This window comes from Schistocerca serialis, unplaced genomic scaffold, assembly GCF_023864345.2.
Source record: "Schistocerca serialis cubense isolate TAMUIC-IGC-003099 unplaced genomic scaffold, iqSchSeri2.2 HiC_scaffold_635, whole genome shotgun sequence".
Lineage (NCBI taxonomy): Eukaryota > Metazoa > Arthropoda > Insecta > Orthoptera > Acrididae > Schistocerca > Schistocerca serialis.
The window spans coordinates 17,501-22,500 of record NW_026048228.1 but is presented as its reverse complement, the minus strand read 5'-3'; the positions used below and the strand labels follow the sequence as shown (position 1 = coordinate 22,500).

General features: G+C 52.4%; 1 non-coding gene across 1 annotated transcript in view; it reads left to right on the top strand.

Moving 5' to 3' along the window:
- The first annotated feature begins 4,255 nt into the window (after nucleotides 1–4,255).
- The window catches only part of LOC126448858 (small subunit ribosomal RNA), a 1,912-nt gene continuing 1,167 nt past the window's right edge, over nucleotides 4,256–5,000 (top strand). The window contains exon 1 of the ribosomal RNA XR_007584269.1: nucleotides 4,256–5,000. This exon is cut by the window's right edge and continues 1,167 nt beyond it. This is a non-coding gene — a ribosomal RNA (small subunit ribosomal RNA).

Here is a 5,000-nt window from a genome sequence, read left to right as displayed (position 1 = left end):
AAAACATACCGCCATCTGTAGGTCTCCCGCAACATGACCTCCTGCAACGACGATACCGTCATCTATGAGACGCCAAGCCGACTAAGACAGCCATGGGCCCACAGTGCCCTTCTTTCGACCCCACCCACAAAGCCTGCATCCTCTGTCGACAACAGCACCCCAACGCCAGCGCCTCTGCCGCACGAAGTCGTGGACCGGCAATCACTCCACCTGCACCCGTCCGTGCCCCACCCCAACCGCCCAACTCGCAACTCCAGCGGATGAACGGCGGACTTTGCTCGCACTCGCAATGTGCAATCCACCCCTATAACGTGCGTTTCATGAAGAGTTATGTCCAATATGCGACATTCCCGCTGTCCATATACATGAGCTGCGAGCTGTACCACGTACGAGCTACAGACGCGATCGCGTTGCTCTCTGTACGAATGCAGATGCTCAGCGGCAGCTAGGAGGCGCTCCATCCATGTCGGTACCGGTGAGCGTTGCACTCGCAGTCGCAAAAACGTACGGCAAGTATATTACTCGGAAGAGTCAATGACAGTCCAAGCCCCCCCTGCGTGGGAAGAGTCTTTCTAGGCCATGACCCACCAGAAGGGCGCAGCGTCCCCCACCCCAGACATGTGACGTCACACTATCGGTATTGACGACTAGACTGATTCCTTATAATCATTTGCCATACACCGGTGGAAGCTGCCGAGACGAGTAACTACATGGCGGCCTCGCCGTGTCACTAATGTACAGAGATACAACAGTTTCGACTGGAACCGGATGAAACGTATACACGGCGCTGATTAGTAATAGATAGAGCCATCAAAATACAGATAATGTATACAAACTGTCCGTATACATGCTGAAAGACTCTGCTCACAATCACAACCACACGTCAGCCAGACACTCTTATCACGCACTACTCTCTGCCTGTAACAGGCACAGAGACAATATGTAAGCACCAGCATGGAACAACACCCAGTGCATCCTCTCCGCCACATTAGACAATCCACACTATCATAACCAGACCGGGAGGTCCACTCACAAAACAGAATATCCCACCCTTCCGACAACCACCATTGCTCAGCTAAGCCACCAACACCCACACACGTCCTACACAGGGGTACACCCAACATCACAATACTGCCTCCTGTCACAGCACACAAACAATGGCAGGAATGAAAGACACAGGTCTGCCACAAGCATGGAATCAGAGCGCCGCCTGTCATGAGCCAAAGGTGCATCCTGACGTGGCAAATCAGATGATGCGCAGGCATCCACTTACTATAATCACAATCAACAAACCGGCCGCCGCCGCCGCCGCCCCCCCCCCCCCCCCCCCCAATACACCTTTCCTTACAACAATGTGTACCTTAACCTAACCCATATTGCGCCTTAACCTAACCCATATTGCGCCTTAACCTAACCCATATTGCGCCTTAACCTAACCCATATTGCGCCTTAACCTAACCCATATTGCGCCTTAACCTAACCCATATTGCGCCTTAACCTAACCCATATTGCGCCTTAACCCCTAACCCATATTGCGCCTTAACCTAACCCATATTGCGCCTTAACCTAACCCATATTGCGCCTTAACCTAACCCATATTGCGCCTTAACCTAACCCATATTGCGCCTTAACCTAACCCATATTGCGCCTTAACCTAACCCATATTGCGCCTTAACCTAACCTATATTGTCCCTTAACCTAACCCATATTGTCGCTTAACCTAACCTATATTGCGCCTTAACCTAACCCATATTGCGCCTTAACCTAACCCATATTGTCCCTTAACCTAACCCATATTGTCCCTTAACCTAACCTATATTGTCCCTTAACCTAACCTATATTGTCCCTTAACCTAACCCATATTGTCCCTTAACCTAACCTATATTGTCCCTTAACCTAACCTATATTGTCCCTTAACCTAACCTATATTGTCCCTTAACCTAACCTATATTGTCCCTTAACCTAACCTATATTGTCCCTTAACCTAACCTATATTGTCCCTTAACCTAACCTATATTGTCCCTTAACCTAACCCATATTGTCCCTTAACCTAACCGATATTGTCCCTTAACCTAACCTATATTGTCCCCTTAACCTAACCTATATTGTCCCTTAACCTAACCTATATTGTCCCTTAACCTAACCTATATTGTCCCCTTAACCTAACCTATATTGTCCCTTAACCTAACCTATATTGTCCCCTTAACCTAACCTATATTGTCCCTTAACCTAACCTATATTGTCCCTTAACCTAACCTATATTGTCCCTTAACCTAACCTATATTGTCCCTTAACCTAACCTATATTGTCCCTTAACCTAACCTATATTGTCCCTTAACCTAACCCATATTGTCCCCTTAACCTAACCCATATTGTCCCTTAACCTAACCCATATTGTCCCTTAACCTAACCCATATTGTCCCTTAACCTAACCTATATTGTCCCTTAACCTAACCCATATTGTCCCTTAACCTAACCCATATTGTACCGTAACCTAACCTATATTGTACCTTAACCTAACCTATATTGTACCTTAACCCAACACACGTTGGGCCTTAACCTGCTCTGTAATTGTCATACGACGCGTTAAATTAGTGTAGTGTTGCCTAACTGCAACCCCCGCAATATAGTTTGCTACTCGCACTGCCCGGTCCCCAGAGTATCGCTTCATGTTAAACACCTTGCAGCTATACACTGTAATGCGGATGGCAGCAGGACGTACATGCTCAATGCCCTTCGCAGTTGTTCATTGGCATTCGCATGGCGAAGCACAGCCTACGTTGTGGTACGGCTTGTGTCAACTGTCCGCTGATGTTGTACGTCCAAATCACACACTGTACTGCACATTGGTCCTCATGTACTGAATGATACATCGTGGTACATGTGTGACCGTACCACGACTGCGCCAACAACGGCGAACCATACGGTCCAAATATTGTGCACTCAGCTACGTGTCGTCTCCCTATAAGAGCTGGATTGAAGTATGGTATGCCGTGGATGGCGATCAGCATGAGCCGTCTGTTGATGTAGTGGCGCGTGTTGTCAGACGTAGTCGTCTCTTCTCACACACCGTGATAGCATGGTGCACTGCGTTCCACATCTGCGACATGCGACAGAGGCCGGTTGACAGTCGTTCGCGCAATGGACATCGCATACGTACGGGGGCCACCTTCCACGTGTTCGCGAAGCGTGCACATGTTGTTGCGTGTATGTGGGCAGACATAGTGTGTCGTGACACCTGACACAGGCATGCAACAATCGTTGAATTTGCAAATGGCGATGGACGTCTACGTTTGCTGGTGACGTTACGCAAATGAAGAACTGGTAAACCGTTGTGGTGCGGTTGTTCTCGCTAGAGGTGAATCAGTGATGGCGACGATCGGTTGAGCTACCAACCGGTTGTTTCAGCGATACCCACCATGCCCACGAACGTGAATGGCATGTGGGTGTGAAGCGATACGCGGCGGTGGCTGGGTGGGACCGTCCCCGGCCGGTGAGGGGGGGGCCTCCCGGCGTGCTGGCCGCGCGGTGCGTGGGCGCACGCGCTACAGCCGGCTGGTGGGGGCGGCCAGTGGCAGGCGCGCCGGCCGACGGAGGCGGCAGGCGGCGCAGCTGCGCGCCGGCGCACCCTGCACGCGGCGCCGTCCGGCCAAAGTAGGTCCTCGCGGGCCCGGTGCGAAGCGCGGTGGACATCTGCAGTGTGCTGGTCCGATTGAGGACTGTGTGCGCTGAGGATGCGCCGCCGCCCGGCGCTCGGCGCCGCGACGCCGTCTGCTGCTCGGTCGCCTCTGCGGTTCTCGCAGGTGGATTGTATCGCAGCTGTGCGGACGTGTTGGCGCGTGCGCTGTGCTGGGAGAGTTCGCTTCGGCACCCAAGTGGGGCTTTTGTCCTTCTGTGGCGCTGGCGTTGGAGCTGCCGGCCACCGTAGGTGGCGCGTGTTGTCTCCCGCCGGCAATGCCACGACAGCACGCTCCCGGGCCTCTGTCGGCAGCGGCAAGCTCAGTTGGGAGCACGGGTGGTCGCACCTAAAGCGTCTACTCGCCAAACTCCGGGCGATTGCGCCTCTCTCGAACCCGACCAAGTACTTAGGACGGCGCTGCGCGCCGCCGGGACCTGAGAGGGTTTCGAGGTGTATTGTGCAGGGGAGCTCAGCCTCCTCCTGTTTGCAGAATAATTGAGCGGACGCTTGCGTGTTCGCGCGGGCCCCCGGGACACACTCCCGGGCGGCCGGCTGCTCAGCTCTAGTTGACGCAGCTCCCTGGTTGATCCTGCCAGTAGTCATATGCTTGTCTCAAAGATTAAGCCATGCATGTCTCAGTACAAGCCGCATTAAGGTGAAACCGCGAATGGCTCATTAAATCAGTTATGGTTCCTTAGATCGTACCCACGTTACTTGGATAACTGTGGTAATTCTAGAGCTAATACATGCAAACAGAGTCCCGACCAGAGATGGAAGGGACGCTTTTATTAGATCAAAACCAATCGGTCGGCTCGTCCGGTCCGTTTGCCTTGGTGACTCTGAATAACTTTGGGCTGATCGCACGGTCCTCGTACCGGCGACGCATCTTTCAAATGTCTGCCTTATCAACTGTCGATGGTAGGTTCTGCGCCTACCATGGTTGTAACGGGTAACGGGGAATCAGGGTTCGATTCCGGAGAGGGAGCCTGAGAAACGGCTACCACATCCAAGGAAGGCAGCAGGCGCGCAAATTACCCACTCCCGGCACGGGGAGGTAGTGACGAAAAATAACGATACGGGACTCATCCGAGGCCCCGTAATCGGAATGAGTACACTTTAAATCCTTTAACGAGTATCTATTGGAGGGCAAGTCTGGTGCCAGCAGCCGCGGTAATTCCAGCTCCAATAGCGTATATTAAAGTTGTTGCGGTTAAAAAGCTCGTAGTTGGATTTGTGTCCCACGCTGTTGGTTCACCGCCCGTCGGTGTTTAACTGGCATGTATCGTGGGACGTCCTGCCGGTGGGGCGAGCTGAAGGCGTG